Source organism: Capsicum annuum, chromosome 12, assembly GCF_002878395.1.
Source record: "Capsicum annuum cultivar UCD-10X-F1 chromosome 12, UCD10Xv1.1, whole genome shotgun sequence".
In the NCBI taxonomy this organism is placed as follows: Eukaryota; Viridiplantae; Streptophyta; class Magnoliopsida; order Solanales; family Solanaceae; genus Capsicum; species Capsicum annuum.
The window spans coordinates 138,877,362-138,897,364 of NC_061122.1; the positions used below are offsets into that span (position 1 = coordinate 138,877,362).

General features: G+C 35.8%; 1 non-coding gene across 1 annotated transcript; it reads right to left on the minus strand.

Annotated features, from left to right (window-relative positions):
- Positions 1-17,839: 17,839 nt before the first annotated feature.
- Positions 17,840-17,950, minus strand: LOC124889921. Its single transcript, XR_007048833.1, has one exon. It is a non-coding gene; the product is annotated as a small nucleolar RNA R71 (small nucleolar RNA).
- Between the last annotated feature and the right edge of the window lie 2,053 nt (positions 17,951-20,003).

The following is a 20,003-nucleotide window of genomic DNA, read 5'->3' on the forward strand; positions in this document are numbered from 1 at the left end:
ACATTTACTGGTATGAGGATCTAAATGGCTGATTGTTCGAGTCACCCTTGCTTTATGAACAGGTATTCCTGTCATCCTTAGTATATGACCAGAAGGTTCGAGTCCCCTGTGCATATATGTTATGATTATTCTTCAATTCACGAGGATACATGCATTGATGCCTGACCAGAGGGTGAGAGATGAAGCCAATATAGCTTGTGAGTACTATTATGACAGTTACGCTACATAGCCCATGCCAATGTTTTAAAGTTCATGCTAAGCCTTGTTCCTATCCTAGTATGTTATATATATGTATATGCATATGAATGTGTGCATTCGTATTGAATGATTTTGAACTATCAATCATGGCACTATTTTATCCCCTTATCCCTGAGATACATGCTAGTGCTCAACCCCACTAACCATTTTCGAACGTTGTATCCCTATGCAATGCATGAAATAGAGACACTTCTACTTTTTCTTTATAGTGATAGGTGGTTCTTGGATTGCTCATGAGTCAGCTTAAAGCGATGAGCCTCCTTCTTCCTGATGTCCTATTACTTTATGGTCTAATTTTTGTCATAGACTATCTCTTTATGAGCCTCCTTCTTCCTGATGTCCTATTACTTTATGATCTAATTTTTGTCATTTTTGTCATAGACTCTCTCTTTAGTTACCTTTTTGGCTATTTTGGAGGGTATGTCCCGACTTAGATTAGTTTTGGTCGGCTTAGAGTCTTTGTAGATTGGGAGTCAGTATTATGGATTTTTAGCACATTCTTATTGTTGCTTACTCTGTCTTTTTATATGTTTAAAATTCATCCACTGGTAGCTTTATTATGTTTTGTTTGACTAGGCAAATGGGGTGGTCTCTGGTTTACGGTGGACTTTAGATACCCATCACGTCCAGGACCTGGTTAGGGTTGTGATAAATATTCCAGTATTTAAGGTCCAGTGGAGACATCGACCTGTAGATGAGCCAACCTGGGAGGTCACGTTTGATATGCATGGTAGTTATCCCCATGTTTTCTTTTATTCATATCTTTCCATTGCCTTTGTTCAAGGACGAATTACATTCTCAGTGGTGGATGAGGTCATGACCTAATTTTTGTTGATTTATGTGAAATATTTATTTTTGTGTAATTTAATCATTTTACCCTTTTCCATGGTTTCATTGTGGTGTTTCTGGGGTATGTGAGGATGATTGGCATGGTTTCCAATGCATTTCGATATGATCTATATGAGATTGTGATTTTTGATGGTCTAATAGTCTTATAGTTGACTTCGGTCAACATCTTTTGATCTGTGCATCGGATGGCAAAACAAATTATGCCAATAGATTAAAAACATTGATTTTTTGTTGATAACATTGTTGGTGTTGTTTTATGGCTTTTGTATCTCATTTTGACCCTCTGTTCGAAAAATTGTAAAAATAGGTCTCGGGAGTCAATTCTATGAGAATGGCATTTTTTCAAAAATCTGATAACGTCGTTCAATATGGAGCATCGAATTTAATAGGGTAGCAAGTTTATTTGTATTCTCAGGATCCCAGATGAACCTTGAGAGGTCCACGGAGACTAAGAATTTTTTCAAGTCTTCATAGTTGGTGTACCACTTTGCTGGTGCAACCGCTAAAGCACCACTTTGGCCACTTTAGCGGCAGGCGCTAAAGTGCCACTTGGCCGTTTTAGCTATTGGCTCTAGTTGGACAAGGGTGCTTTGTAGGCGATAAAGCGGCCTTTGTCTGCTTTAACGGATTTACACGCATTAATGGGTATCGCTAAAGCGATACTTGACTGCTTTAGCTTTAGCGGTGACTGCTAAAGTGACCATTTGACCTCTTTAGAGGTGACCGCTAAAGCGGCCATTTGACCGCTTTAGCAACAAATGGTACCCATATATATAATTTTTTTCTTGGTCTTTTATTATTTTCGAGACTTGGAGTTTGGGGTTCGAGTTATTTGGACATTTTCTTCCATTTTAATCTTGGGTAAGCTCTAAATCCGTATTTTTATTGTTTTTCTTTGAGTTTTATCATTTAAATCTTGTTTAAACTCATATTTAAAGGTGGAATTTGGAGATTTTAGCCTGGAAGACCCAAATTAGCATTTCTTTATTTCAAACCCCAAATTCAACCCCTTTTCACTTGGGTTTTCTCCTATGAGTTCCTTTAATATTGGAAAATATGTTTTGGACTAATTCCAATTTTACCTTTATTTTTAAAAAAATTATTTTGGGGGTCCGTCTTGACCTCGATTCAGAAGTGGGAAATATGAGTATCTTTGGCATTTTTGACACACAAGTTATATATTTATATATTTTAGTTGATTCTGGGTCTGTGCGTGAGGTAAAAGGTTAATGTTAAAGGTTTATTGTACCAACATTTCAGGTAGGTTATGACTTAACTTTCTTCAAACTGAGTTGGACTGTTAATAATAATGTAAAAGCATGCTATGGGTATGGGATTTTTTCATGGAAAATGTGTTTAGGTGATTTATGTGCCCATGTGGAGGCCCATGTGGATAATATTTGGTGATTTTGAGATATTATTTGCTATGTGTGACCGTGTATGGTCTTATATGATGTTGTTAGCCTGGTATTGATATATATATATATATATATATATATATATATATATATATATATATCTGATTGCACTCTTTTTTGGTGGGAAAAGTCTAGATTTTGGGATTTATCTGGTATCAATGACCTTTTTCCTAGCATATTTCTCTTGATGGTTTATGGATTATATTGGATCATGGATGGTTGGTTGACCTGAGTAGATTTTTGGCTCACATAGTTTGTATATTGGTTGGACATTGGAAATTCTCATTTTGTTTGGTTGTGAGCATTACATCCTCATATCATATTTATTCATGAGACTATGGTACCACTGTGGCAATACTGGCTTTTTTGACTAAAAATGTGACATCTTTAAAAATCCTCTACCGATGTATGTGCGGAGAGGAGTTATGAATATTGTGGATATTGGTTGTACTTATTGACGAACCCCCTATGAGTCCTAAATGGAAGCACAGTTTGGTAGGTATATACATAGGTTGTGCGATGACCTCGTGCATCATGTCATGACCTGAACTAGGGCCTGGCCGTGACGGGTATCTTAAGTTCAACAAAGATCAGAGACCACCCCCTTTACCTAGTCAATCAGAACACAACATCAATTTAATATCGGAAGCAAATTCATAAGATCATACGTATGAAATAGAGAAACCATATTGGGGTTCTAAGTACTCAACAACATCCCAATCAATTGTTATCCACAAAACCTCTAAATAGTCCAAAACCAATTTAAGTTGGGGCATGCCCCGAACGATAGACAAAAGAATCCAATAGAAGTAGTCTAAGACATAAAGGAAACAAGACTTTAAAATGAGAGCCCTTCCAGAAAATAGAAGCTCACCACTTCGAAGCTGACTGTTGAAAACCTAGAAATCCTATCACTAAGCTGGAAAAGTAGAAGTGTCTCCATTTCCTGCATCGTGTTGGGATACATCATCTGTAGAAGGTTAGCGCGGTGAGCTCTAGCATGTAACTCAGGGAAGAGATAAAATAATGCCAAGTCAGAAACCATAGTAAACTCTGCATGCACTCATTGTACATACATACATACATACATATATATATATATATATATATATATATATATAACACCCTGGGATAGGGCACAAGGCTTATCATGGATGTAAAATATTAGCTTGGGCAATGTAGCATAACCGTCATAATAGTACCCATGGGCTATATGGACCCCATCTCTCATCCCTTGGTCCAGCCTAGTGTGTGTAGCCGCATGAACTAGGGAATAATCATAGCATACATGCACAGGGGAATCGAACCTCCTGGTCATATATCAAGGGTAACATGAACACACGATCATAAAACAAGGGTGACTCGAACACCCAGTTATTTCTACCCCCCCACCGGAAAATACAGTTCCAGTGATGGTCCCTCGTAACCTCCACTTTCACGGTTTATCTACACAACCCCCTTTAATCCCATTTAAAACATTTAGCACATAACCCATTCATTTAATCAAGGAGTCATTCTTTTAGACGCAATCAAGTGGTATTGTCATTCTGACTATAGCTTGCAAACGAATGGCATCATGACAAATCAAATATCTAATGAGACTCTAACCTACTAACCAATAGGAATCTAAGCTATTTAGCCAACTGGGACTCTAAGCCATCAACCAATAGGACTTAAAAACATTAAGCCAATTGAGACTCAAACCCATTTAGCCACCTGGACTCCAAAGTTCCATTTCCAAATCAATTTATGTCCATAAAGGCCTTTCAAATCATTCATCTTTCATTAGTCTTTTTATGAAATTGCCCCAATTCAAGAGTAGTTCAATGTGCATATACTCATATAAAGCCAATTTCACAATATTAGGTTGGGATTATACCAATTCAACTATCAAAATTCACAAATTTAGGAGAAACCATGACCCCCCAGTTTATTCACCATGCCCATGAACCCCACACGTTCAAACCATCAATTCAAACCATTCATGATTCATAAAAGCCATGAAAAAGCTATTAACTCAACAATGTTCAATAACCGTCAACCCACATTTAAAATCATCAATAAAATCACATGGGTACAATTATAAACACATTACTTTGATAAAATAAGATTTGGGTAAGAGTAACATTCTTGAGATATCAAGAATTTTGAAGAGAAATCAACCCTTGAAGCTTTTGATGGCCAACCTTGAGAAAACCCTAATGTTATTGACTTAAGAATTTAGAGAGGAGAGAGCAGTGTTTTGATTTGTATAATTGAAGATAATAGAGAATATTAGTGTTTTTAAGTCGTGGGGAAGGAGTTCGAGGTGAGGAAAAGAAAAAAATATCCCTAAGTAAACCAAAAATAATTGCAGAAATTCTTCAGTTGACAACAAGGTTGACGGCCCATCAGTAGGTGACGTCTCATCACCTAATTGTCACTTTCAAGATGGATTTTAAAATTTTTTGGTTAAGCCTTATTACTTGAGCTGATGGCTCATCCCCTTAGTTGTTACCTAGCTGACGCTCGTCAGCCTAGTAGTCATTTTTTTATAGACAGACACTCTCAAGTAAAATGAGCATAACTTTCTACTCCGATATTAGATTAAGGTGAAATTAGATGCATTTGAAAGAAGACTCAAATATATTTAATTTTGTATATATTAGGTCACATATCTCTTTATATTGAATAAGTAATGATTGTCAGAAGTTGACCCAAGTTGAAACATTCACTAAAACCTAATCAATAAAAATGTTCTCAACTCGTCATTGAGTTAGGAGATTTTTATGATCTCAACCCATATCCAAAGATGTTCCCATACTATAGAATTGAGCATCACACTTAAATACACATAGAATCATTGGGTTCGGGTCTATACACGAAGCAACAATGGATTTGAATTCTAGCCCAAAAATACAGGGGGTTACATTATCTAAATTCTAGCCCAAAAATACAGGGGGTTACATTATCTCCCCTTTGGAATCATTTATCCTCGAATGATAGGTAGGGATTTATTGAAGCTCTAGAAGTACGAAATAAAAGATGTAAATTTACATTAGGAATTCTCACTCAACAAAACATACATAGGCACTAAGATAAATGAGCTTCATGACATCACCAAGTAAATCGTGTAAGCACGAATCATGCGATAATGAAACATGACATAGACATGATCTTGGGAATTAGTTATATGGCACATGATCATAACAATGTAAGGCATGAATTTTTCTTCCAGGAATCCTCGGCCTAGTTAAGATTGATACAAGACGCTAACTGATATTATCGCGGGACATAAGAATAGAATAGAAGCATTCTCCACCTCAAATAATATGTTTAAATGCCTTACATAAAACCATGCTTCCCCATTATGATTTCAGCTATGAATACAACACTTCACTATTTTGATCTTATAATTCCCCCACAAAACACATAACTACAAGATCCTGAGTATAACTGCATATTCCATGTTGAAGCCTAACTCGGAGTTAAGAGGTGTTAGCTTAAACTATCAAACCCTATATTCTACACCTCTCCATGAATACTACTCCATCTTATCACTATAATCAAGCAACCTCAAGTCTTAATCAAGGAGTACTAGCCACATAACACAGTTGTTTGTGTGTCTATCAATCACAACATTCAAGCCTATCTTTACTCCAGCCCCACCAAAGCTATCACTTAATTATTATCACAAAGGTTTTCACCACATCTCCCCTTCTTAACTATTTCACATAACAAAAGTTCATCTCACTCTTCCATCTCCATCTATAACCCAAGCCCGAGTAGTCACCCTTAAAATTTCACAACACAGAACATCCACTCCCTTATCTAAAATTCTACTACACTTCCATAGCTACTACCATATAAACCAAAGGAGGGTCACTTAGGGACTAGAGTAGAAGAATCAATAATGGGAGGGTTAATTCTCAATTATGACTCCTATCAGTCGTACTACCTAAAGTGAGACCCATGAAATGAGATACGGTACAATAGGCATAAAATAATTCATAGCAAACATCTACATATTAAATAATGGTTCGTTGAGGCATAAACATAACAGAGAAAGAGTTCTTAGGACTGGGCATAGTGACAAATATGAGTGGTATATTAAGATTCATATAACATAAAATCGAGATTCATATATTCAAGAAATAAGACAAGGATTGCTGCTTGAAGCTATTGCTTATCATTCTAAGAACTGAGAATGGTCATGAGTTTGCATATATAGCATTACTTTGGGATAAGACATAACATAAAATTAATTGGTAGCATATAGAATGTATATTTTCTTAGAACTAAGCATAAAGTAAGACATGAGTTTAAGGATCATGGGCATCATAACATAGAGCTCAAATACTTGGAAGCTTGGATTTTTGAAAATTGTTATTGGTTCTAGTTCAGGAGTAAGAGCATGGACATAAGTTGCATAGAGAACTTGGAACTTAGGCAAAGACATAATTTCAATACATACGACATTGGTAGAATAACCTCTCAAGTCAAAGTATGAGGAATTTATTAGAATAAGAATAGATTTATCACTACACTTACCTGGAACTCACCACCATGAGAAAATTCAAAATCTACCTTAGTTCATAATCTCCACCTTTGTTCAAAGGTTACAATCCTAGACTTGAGGACATACCATTTCATATATCTATGAGAACAACATTTAGCACAATGGGGGTATCACCATACACATGAATGCCAAACTCCCCCCTAATACCTATAGTATAAAGAAACTACCCTTTAGGGATAGGAATCTTAACTTTTGTTAGCCTCTACAACCATCACCCTATAACTCAGATTCTCATAAGCATACACTTCCACCCTTCTATGACACATAACCAGCCATTCTCCACTCCTTAATATACTAGCATTAAACCTCTAATCGCATAGCCTTACAACATAACAAAAATATTAATACTACACCAAGGGCTCATATCGTCTATCTATATTATCCTCAATTTAGCTATACAGAACACCATACAACAACTTCTTAGACTTCTCCATACTAAGCAATCCAATAATATGAACTGGGTACATATGACACTTATACACTTAAAACCTCATCTAACAACATGCTACCTGGGGTTAAACTTAGTTTTATAACCCTAATGCTCTTATCCACCTAATGACTTAGCCACAATTTATCTTCTCAATACTGGTCCTCATATATATATCACAATTATCCACTCAAATCTTTCATATGTTATCAACCTAGGCTGCTCCACAAATCAAATCAAGCCTACTAATTTAGCCTCATAATTCTCATATCACTATCCCCGAGGTAACATTCTTATCACCATAATTAACATCAAAAGTTCAAGCTTAACACCTTTACCAATCATGAATTGCCTATGAAATAGCCCACGTCCCGTACAAGTCCATGAAAATATATGACAATTTAAGCAATCTAAATTCCTTATTCCACTTAACCATGACCTACCAGCACATCTTCTTCCTAATATTTCTACTATATCCTAAAATTGACTACACATCTTGCCACATACTAGAATAGCTTACAACTGCTAGATAAAAATTCAAGGGACTCTCAGCGTAATATGACTACATAATTAGGATAGTCGATCCTAATCTTATAACAAAACCTATTAAGTTCTATTAGAATATTATCCTTCCTCACAACTATTATACTTACCTATATATACCCTCTCGTGGAAATATTATTCCAACCTTCAGATACATACCTTCCCCTTTAAGTGAGACATCTACGATAAAGTTTTTAGAAGGGACTGAATCCATACCTTACCTCGTGCTAGAAAACACGATTCATGAAGGTAGAGGTATACACTTGAATCCATACACTTTAATGGACTCCTATAAAGTCCTTGTACCATTTTACAACCTTTTGATGACTTAATTCCAAAGGACCACATTGTTTGAAATCTAAGCTTTTACACTTGTATCACATCGATAATAAGTCATAGCCCAGAATATTAGAACAAAGATAGAATTTGGATAACTTTCATATGGACAACATGACTGCATGATCAAGAGTATAAAAGAAAAAGAAATATTTTGTAAATGCCTTATAGCCTCCTTTTTATAAGTGGGACGTGCTACACACCCATACAAGGTACTCTACTCGACACAGCTTTGTGGATGCCTAATCATCCTATACCTATGCTCTAATACCAACTTTTTCATGACCTAAACTAGGGATTGGCCATGATGGGTATCTCAAGTACACCGAGGATCGAAGACAACACTCTTTCCCTAGTCAATCAAAACACAATACCTATTTAACAATGGAAGCAAATCCAAAAGATCATACATATGAAATAGAGAAACCATATTGAGGTCTAAGTACTCAACAACATGCCAATCCACATTTATCCACTAAACCTCTAAATAAACAAAAACCAATCTAAGTCGGTGCATGCCCCCAATGATAACCAAAAGAATCTAATAGAAGTAGTCTAAGACATAAAGAAAACAAGACTTTAAAATAATAACCCTTCTAGAAAATAAAAGTTCACCACTTTAAAGCTGACTGATGGCAACCCAGAATCCTATCATTGCGTAAAAAAGTAGAAGTGTCTTTATTCCCTACATCGCGTCTGGAAACATCATCCATAGTTAGTTAGGGGGTGAGACCTAGTATGTAACTCAGGAAAGGTATAAAATAATACCAAGTTAGAAACTACAGTAAACTCCACATGCACACATTGTACATACATACACACACACACACACATATATATATATAATATTGGGATAGGGAACAAGGATTAGAATAAACATAAAACATTAGCCTGGGCTGTGAAATGTAATTATCATAATAGTACCTATGGGCTATATGGGCCCCATCTCTCACCTCCTGGTTGGGCCCAACACGTGTAGCTACACAAATCGGAGAATAATCATAACATACATGCACAGAGGACTTGAACATCTTGGTCATTTATCAAAGGTGACATGAACACCCGATCACAAACAAGGGTGACTCAAACACCTAATCATTTCGACCTTCGTGATAGCAAATATAGTTTTCAGTTATGGTTTCTCAAGGCCTCTATTTTCACGGCTTAGCTATACAACCCCCTTTAAGCCCAATTAACGCATTTAGCACATAATCCATTCATTTAATCAAGGAGTCATTTTTCTAAGAAATATCAAGTGGTATCGTCATACCGACGTTAGCTTGCAAGAGAATGCAATCATGACAAATCAAATAGCCAATGGGACTCTAACCCACTAACCAATAGGGCTTCGACCCATTTAGCCAACTGGGACATTAAGTCATCAGCCAATAGGACTTTAAAATATTTAGCCAATTAGGAATCGAACCTATTTAGCCATCTGGACTCCAAAGTTCTATTTCAAAATCAATCCATGGCTATAAAGACCTTTCATATCATTTATGTTTTGTTAGTATTTTTATGTAATTACCATAATACAAGAGTAGTCCAATGTTCATATACTTATATTAAAAGCCAAATTCATAATATTGGGTTAGGGTTATACCAATTCAATTATAAAAATTCATAAATTTAGGGCAAACCATGACTCCCTAGTTTATTCTCCATTCCCAAGATTACTACATGTTCAAACCACCGGTTCAAACAATACATGATTCATAGAATCCATGGGAAAATGTAACGTTGTGGGAGTACACCGTGGATGCCACATGGTTCTTACATTCATAAGTGACCACAAGTTAACCCATGAGCTGGTACCTGCTATAAGTACTGAATAAAACTTATAATAATGACATGTGCAGAAATTAACTGAAAAATTCCACAAGGTTTTAAGTTCTGAAAAACAATACAATTGAATCCACAAACTGAAGCATATGCAAAAATATTGAAATCTGACTGATAGGATGACAAACTAACTAACTTTCTAAAGTTTCTGAAAGCCTCTAAACTGAATAAGGAGTTGATGGGACAAGCCTCAACTAACTCTAACTGACTAACTAAAAGGAAATATTAAGAAATATAATAGGTCCACAAGAGAACTCACTGCTGTTGTTGCTGCTGATAAGATGAACAGACTAAGCATATTCAGGAAATTGTACATCTGAACCTATGATATTAAACATCATAGCGTAAGATATGAGTATGCAGTCAATACTTTAAATATACTGGTAAATGAGATTTATAATTCTCTCCCTATGGATTCGTCCCTAAAGCTAGTTGGGTTATTAACAATGACCACCTCACCCCTCAATCATAGGAGTGAGTTGAGCGTTATCAGTTACTAGTCCCATCATATCCCCCTTAGCCTAAAGACAACAGCCTAAGTCTGTGAGCATAAGCTCTAAACTAAACTGTCACCACTTCACACTAGAGTCTGAGGTATAATAAGGCACATAAATGATAGCTCACCCAGAGAGACTATGACTGATAATGTAAGACCCACTACTTGTACTTCCTTTTGAGATACAAATTTTTATCTTTCTATAACCCCAACAATCATCATGCAACAACTTAAACACTGACTAACTTATAATTTTCAAGAGTGTCACCATACCATGAGTTCGCACCATCTAGTGCTTCAACTCTACTTTCTACTAGCTCAACCTTCAAAAATTTAAGCTTAGCGTCTAACACTTAACACAGATATTCTCAAACTCTTAATGAACCATACTAACTTACTCTTAATGAACCATACTAACTTTTTTCACAGCCTACTAATATAAATTCTCTATACTTATATTTTGAATAATTAATTTAAATTCTTACATGCACTGATTCAAGATTACCGATTCACCTTGATACAACTAGCCCCATGGATGTAAAATTTACTAAATCTAGATAATACTATCCCCACTTTACTATTTCTAAACTTCTGGGTTCATGCTTCTAACTCTAGGTCATATGCTACTATAGGATTCTGAGAAGGGATCTAAAAGTCTGACTTTGGATTAGTGCACAATTTTTATGTACATAGACGAACACTTTCAAAGTGTAAAACAAAAGGGACCTAATGAGATATTTTTAATCCTACCTGCAATCCCATAACTATCTGTGGGGACTATCTAAGAAAACTCTATCTATATGGATTTGAGCTTGCTTATTTCTGTTACCATAAAAGGCATAGATGGTATGAATAGAGGAATATGAGAATCTGTATAAGTTTCTTAGAGAACTTTTCTACAGCATGATTTGAAACTTGAAAGAAGAGAAATATATCCTAAAACATCTTATAGGCTCTTGTCCATAAGTGTGGCACACTTTACACCTCTGTATAAGAAACTACTCAACATGAATTTTAGACTCCCAACGACACCTTAAAACCTTAAGCTCTAATACCAAGTTTGCAACACCCTGGGAGTACACCCTAAATGCCACACAGTGCTTACGGTCATAAGTGACCACAAGCTAACCCATGAGTTGGTACCTACTATGGGCACTAAATAAAATTAATAACAATAATTTGTGTAAAAAATTAACTAAAAAATTCCATAAGGTTTTACGTTTTGAAAAACAATACAACTGAATCTATAAAATTGAGCCATATGCAGAAATACTAAAATCTGACTAATAAGACTAATAAACTAACTGACTATCTAAAGTGTTTGAAATCCTTTTAACTGATTGTGAAGTTGATGGGACAAGCCCCTAACTAAATTTGACTGACTAATTGAAAGAAAATACTGAAAGAAACATAATAGGTCCTCAAAACATAAGGACTCACCACTGCTGTTTTTGATAAGATAAACTGTCTAAGTGCGTTCAGGAAATTGTGCGTCTGAATCTATGATATTAAAGTCATAGAGCAAGAAATGAGTATACGATCAGTACTTTGAATGTACTGGTATATGAGATAAAGTTAGGCTAAAATACATGGGTTTATGCGCATGAAGTAAATTCTAACTGAATGGCATGAGATAATTGATGCATAAAATACATGAAAGCTGTAAAATCTAAGAATGTATGACCAAGCATATAACCTGATTCTAAGATAGTTTGTAAACTAAAATACTTAAATCTGATAACTGAATAACTGATAAACTGTATGCTATGGTCAGTGCAAACCTAAAATTGAATTTTGTACTGAATACTGAACTAAGACTATGGGAGGTATCATCTAACCAGCATATCCCATTCTAAGCTAATTAGGGTCTAACCTGTGACCCAAGTTGGAAGGGTGTTGTGACATTTCATGGGTAGTAACAATGGTTATATGGATCTACTAAGATACTGAAGAACTAGGGTATCAAGCCTAAACCGATGGTTGATCCCTGGGTAGAGTCAAGCCTAAATTGACGAGTGACCCCTGGAAGGTAGTCAAGCCTAAACTGATGGGTGACTCCTCATAACCCATGCTGGCTATGTGGTTCTGGAACATAGAGACTGCTACTAATGACTTTGCATAACTGATGGGGTAGCCCTCATCCTACATTCACTCGATGCTAAGTCCTACTCCCAACTGATAGACTCTGATTATTGAACTAAACTGAGTTTAATTAAGCCAACAACTGAACATGGTACTAACTGAATAACAAGGCTTATGACTTATCTGAAACCATTCTGAAGATACTGAAAAACTATGTAAATAGCTAAGTAACGGGTGTTTATTACCCTCCAGGACTTAATAAAAATATCAATAAGGACACATGCAAGCTTTAACAACCATAATAGCGAATCATTACTTAAAAAACCATCACTTTGGCATTTTATCAAACACATGGAGACCAATACTTTAACATGGGGATGCTTTTAAACATGATGAGATAGCACGATCACATGATAACATCATAAACTAAGAATTTTTTTTGAATTGCATGAACATATTATAGAAATTACAATATTTAAAACATACTATAATTTATTCTGTGTGAAAACAATTGTAATCATGACTTGAAATCAAATTACTAAGATATTGATGAACATATTTCAATTTTCAACGTGTAAAGGCTCTTCTATCAAAAACTCTTGGAAACATAATACATGATCGAAATTCACAAGTGTTTCAGGGAGATAATTCATAGTAACATGTAAAACTCATAACTTCAAACTTGAAAACGAATTCTTGTACTCCATGGGTAAAAAAGATGAACATTACACATACCTTAATTGATGAATTGATGAAGGTTCTTGATGATTTTCTTGAAAACTAAGCTTGAATCCTATGATTCTTTTGAGGAGGCTTGAGTTTATTCTTGAGAGAGATTGCCTTCTTTTGAGAGGATTTTGTGAAATAGGATAGAAAATTATGCATTTGGGATCCTAAATCCCGTGTTATGTATCAAATAGGTAAAGGTAAAAGACCCAATTGCCCTTGCAAAAATGGAAACAGAAGCTGGAAAAATAAGGGTCAAGTTATGAGTAGAGTGCTGCGACCTCTAGACCGGCAGTCTAAGCCCCGGGCGGCGGGCTCTGCCACGTGCACCTCTAGCAGTTCATGAGAGGGAGAACCGTGGGCTTATCTCGGTGTTGCTACTAGTTTGGACTTCCAAACATTCCTTTATGCTTGTCCAAAAATTTTGAAACTCACCCGAGATGTACCTTTGACATCGTCGATCATAAATTAACTTACAAATTAACTTTTCGATGTGGAAAGGTTAAAAGTTAAATCATCAAAGTTTAGGGGATTTAGAAATGACTAAGTCCTAACACTTAGTGAAATTTTCTAACTCTTGGACCCCTTTTATGTATAATAGTAAGCTGGATTGAACTAAGATCTTATGGGGTCTTACAATATCTCCCCTATTAGAATATTCATTCTCAAATGAGACTGGTTAAGCTGAGAGTCATGAAGGAACTGATATCATATACTAAACATGCATGACTGGAAACATAATTACATGACTGATTTTGAAACATGATTCATGGTTGAACTAATTTCATAAATACATGCAAGGATATGAGAATGTTTATAAGGCTGAGATAAAAACAAAAGAGTCAACTTATGAGTACCTATTACTTCAAGCTTGATCTTGTTTCATGGAGAGAGGTTAAAAGGTTTAGTACATGTAAACTCGGGGTATTACAACATCTCCCCCTTGGGATAGTTCATCCCCCGAATGATACTGACTTGGCTAAAATACTAAGGAAAGATTGAGATGATGCACGGGGCACTTACGAATTGACTCATGGCTGAATATCTTGAATTTAAAACATGATGCATGGACTGAAATGGCTCCGTAATTTACATAGATGCAGATAAAGTATATCTTGGAATGGCCATATTTATGACACATTAGATAGTAAAACTAGATCAGAAGATGAAAAAACCATAGAAACTTGTCTGTTCGACTACTAACTGAACTGTTGGCTAAATGGACTGAATTATACTAAAAGCTTATACATAACTAAACATTCCAAAACTTCACTTCACTTGAGGCTTGTGAAAATAATCTCATAGGCATTGATAACTCTACCTACTTAAGTCTGAGCTAAACTGAATTCTCTTTCTATGTTCAAGCCTACTCGAATCTACAAAGTGCACACATAACACTGTAATACTAGCCTGAATCATGAATTCAACACACCCTACATTTTCACAACTCCACATCTCATGAATAATTCTTATTATCACTTCAACAACTATATTCAACCTCTTACTAGACATTCACTAACTTGCAGTGCATTCATCCATGTATATACAAACATGACATTCAATAATATCTTCATAACAACATATCCCTTCTAAATAAACACCCATAAAAACATCTTCCTTATATCCAACAAACCTCTATTATTGACAACTTCCATGCACTACCCCAAGAAAATACACACAAAACTTTAACTAACCATGACATACATAAAAAACTTGGCCTCAATCTTTCTTCACACTTACAACCTTAGCTAAAATAAGCATACAACAATCTTTTGTCAATAAAAAACATTCACTCTCTCCCATCTAAATAATTGTTCATCATTGCTAGCTTGACATAAGAAAAGGTCACTGAAAGGTTAGAACATGAGACATGAAACATGAAAGGATACTATGCATGGATCAACACTTTACTGAGGCCTAAGGAGTATAGTATCAACATTATGGATTCATTATATAGATTAAAACTAATGATATACATAACATAGTATAAAGTTCGATGATCATTATGAGTGTAACATAAGTACTGGAACTGAACATACTATAAAGCATGAGTACATATGTCATGAGTTGTATAACCGAAGTTTGGAGTTCATGAATTCATGGAACATGATTCGCACTACTGAGTGGATTGGAACTTCTCATACTAGGAATTGGGATGGTACATGATTTTTCATAGGGTGCATGAATATGATCTCTGATCAGAGCCAACATATAAGGCATGAGTATATATCGTGATGATTGAAGTACAAAAATTTTTATTGAGATTAGAATGGGTTGGGTATCTCCCTCCCTAGTGTTGTTCTACAGCACCCTAACATTACTACTAGAACCTGAGAGCCTGACTTAGTTACTGATGAGTGGTGATTTTACCACTCATTTGCACTAACTATTTATGTGCACTACCATGTTTGTAAATTTAAATGAGACAAAATTATTATTTAATGCACAAATCTCCATATTTTGTAGGTATATAATTGAGAATGAGAAAATATATGGAATGGATCTTAAAATAATAAAAAAGAGAGCAAAGAAGAGTGCAACAGAAGACCTAGATCATTTTAGCCTTAGTTACTGCAACTACAATCCTCAGGTCTTGGTTGCGATCATTCAAGATGGTCAGCATAATATGGTCGTTTGAACAAAATCGCAATTATATATCCAAAGTTGCGATCAAATATTCGTGAGTGCGGTTCAGTAGGAATAAGCCCAAGGGAAAATTTATAACATTGCACAGATGAATTCCAAACCATATATACGCAAAAACCCTTCTTTCTTTGGGAATCGCTTACCTCATAGATATTTTGGAATTGAAAGGGAGAAACTCTAATTGAGCAAGTGTGTAACTATTCTTGGAGGCTTAATTTCTTAGTAATTTTGTGAAGAATGAATATTTTGGATAATCCTTATGGTATATATCACTTTACTTTCTTCATGAGTAGCTAAGTAATATAGTCTTGGGATTATGTTGAACTAAAGTGTAATTATGTGTGGGTGTTTTATATTTGTATGATTTGTCTAGTATAGATACCACCACTTAGGTTAATGAGTTGGAATTTGATTGGTGAAAACTCCAAATCTCCAAATGTGTTTGATGGGTGAAAACCCCAAACTCTAAAAACCTTTCATCATCCTTGAAAGAACGATAAAGGTGAACTTGAGGTAACCTATAACAACTTTGAAAGAGGATTATAGGGGGACAAAGTAATGGAGGACAATTAAGCCTATGGTTTACTACCTTTTGTAATTTAAGAAATAAGTGTATTTAGAGTGTAAATCATGTCAAGAGCATCATCCTAGAAATAGGGATGCTTGATTGAGATTTTAGGTGATTATGAATTGCACACTTATTAGGTGTGCGAAAGAGCAAATGGGTGAAATCGTTGTAGTTTTATTGAAAGATTGACTACAATGACTTTCGACCTAGCTTATCCTTTGGTCAACAACTAAGCTTCATGCTAAATCATCATCAACCCATATGTTTTACCTTTAGGTAGACATAATCCTAAGATCCTCTCTAATCTTGAATTTAAATCAAAAGTGTCATATTCGTGCATTGGTAGTAGAAAATCATTACAATCCAATCCCCCTATTTTATTTTACATGTCTTGTTTATTATCATTTAGGGTAACCTGTTAGTAATTAGAGCACCCATAGGACTTGAAATATATAATTCTCTCCTTGTGGATTCGAACCCCAACTCTAGTTGGGTTATTGATAATGATCGCTTCCTCCCTCAATCATGAGAGTGAGTTGAGCGTTAAAAAAATCGAGCCATTGTCAGGGAGTGGAATATAGATTTCACTTGTGCGGTGTAATTCTTACTTGGGAATACCCAGGGTGGTGTAATTTACTTTATTTGTTATTTTTGATCTTTTGTAGATAATCAAAGTTTTAACAGAGAAATGAGTGATAGCATAAGCAATATGGGTCCCCTTTTATGCCCCTCTAGATGGTGAGGGTCCACTAAATGAAGTGGGATAAACAAGTGCAATTTGTATCCCACCAACTAATGGGAACAAAGTCTTCCATATGACTAGCTTCATGCTTCACATGTTACAAATGAAAGGATTGTACAGGGGTCAAGCCTTTGAGGACCAAAATGTCCATTTAAAGAATTTTATGGAAGTGTGTGTGTTGTTCAATATTGCAGACATTACTCAAGAATCCATTTAATTTCACCTCTTCCCATTCTTACTAACGGGCAAGGCGGTTTTATGGATCCACTCACTTCTACCCAGCTTAATTACATCTTGTAACGAGCTTACTATGGTGTTTCTTGATAGATATTTCCTACTATATAAAATACTTCAAAAATGGGACAAGGTTATGAATTTTTGACAAATGAATGGAAAGCCATTGTTTGAAGCTTGGGAGAGGTTTAATGGTAATCTAGCTCAATGTCCAAATCATGAAGTCCAAAAAAAGATGCTTATCGAGATCTTCTACCTTGCCCTTGATCAATTAAACAAAACGGTGGTGGATATTGCAGCGGGCAGTTTCCAAGTGAAGTCGCACCACCATGCAACCTTTCTATTGATTGGAGAAGTGTCAAAGCAAAATTGGGGTTGGAATACTCGAGAAACCAAAGCTCCCAAGATCCCTTCTACTACTTACGTGGTCGATAATGAACAACGAAAGTGGAATGAAGAAAAGGAGGAGAACATGGAAAAAATGATGACCCAACTTTAACTCTTGAAAAATCATGTTATGCGCAAAAGCTGTAAACATTGTAGCATTAAAATCTTATGAAGATGATGAAAAAGCAAAGAAGTTGGATGAGGAAATCTGGTATTTGTCTAACTACTCAGGAGTTCCCACCCCGCCTATCAAAGTTAAGGTGGGAACCAAGGTTGGATAGATCAAGAGAAGAATAGAGATTGGATAGATCGGGAATGCAATTTATGACCATTATGTGTCCCCTCCCTTCCATGATCGAGCTACGGCTAAGGAGTCAGGTGAAATTGACCCCAAAAATTCAAGACCAAGGATATGTTAGCAAGAATATTGAATATAGTAGAAGGTACAGACAAAATGGTCCGTGATTTGAAAGGTGACTTTTATCAACTTTCCCGAACCGTGGTGTCTCACTATGCCTCTATTAAGCAATTAGAAACCTAAGTCGGGCAAATATCCACCCAAATAAATGCTTGGCCTAGAGGTGGACTCCCTAGTAACATGATTGCTAATCTAAAGAATAATGCCCAAGTTCTAGCAATTATCACAAGGAGTGGAAGGACCCTTGATAAACCACCTAAAGGAGAGTTGATTGAGAAAATGCCCAACGTGAAGGCTAAGAAGGTGTTACCTCAAAGTCAAAAAGGAAATAATGAGAAGGAAATTGATGAAAGTAACGAAGAATTAGTTAAGATTAAAAAGCCACAAAGTGAAGTAAGTCCCACAATCCAAGTTCTCCCCTCATTCCCTCAATGATTGCATAAAAAAGAAGAAGGTGACAATTTGATGAAGTTTATGGAAAAACTTAGCAATCTATCGATAAACAACCCATTGCTTGAGGCGATCCAAGAAATCCTGAGATACGCTAAGCTAATGTAAAATTTGATGTCCAAGAAGAAACTTTTGAAGGTGACACCATTGAGGTAACTCATGGGTGTAGTGTTGTAATGGATAGTATAGTTGTGGAAAAGAAAGATTACCCTGGAGCTTCACCATCCCTTGCACAATCGGGACACATGAGTTTACAAAATCTCTATGTGACCTTGGTAAAAGAATCAACTTAATTTTTTTTGTCATCTATAATAATATCGGATTAGATGCCCCTACGCTGACCTCTATGCAACTTCTCATGGCAAACTGATCCATCAAAAGGTCGGGGAGAATTTTGTTTGATGGCCTTGTTAAAGTGGACAAGTTTATACTCCCAGTAGGCATTATGGTATTGGATTATGAAATGGACCAAGAGGTACCTATTATCCTTGGTCATCCTTTCTTGGCCACCAGAAGGTCCATTGTCAATTTAGAAAGGGGGAAAATAAAATTTAGGGTGCAAGAGAATGAGGTGTCTTTCAAAATATGCAAGACAAAAAAGAAAATTGAGGAGCTCTAAGTTGTTTTCATGGTGGATGTGGAGAGTGAGAGGGATAATAAGGAGGGTCTTGATGACCACCTTGAGTATTAGATAAGAAAGACGTTGTGACACAATGATAACTAAGGCGCTATATGGGAGAAAACCCACAAATGCCATGAAAGTGGCCCATATCCTTTTTTCAAATTTCTGTAGTATAGATGTTAGATTTTTCATATGAATAACTCATACATTTATAGCACTATTGAATTATGTTAGATAAGCTTGGAATGGGGGAAGTGTGCAATCTTGCTTTGAAAAACTGAACAAAGAAAAAATTGGTAAAAATTTAGCAAAGAGCTAAAAAGGGGAAAATAATGGAGCAGAACTGCTCTCAGTTAATGCGATTAGGGTTTTCAAGTGCGATCGCAGTCACCCGCGTGTCC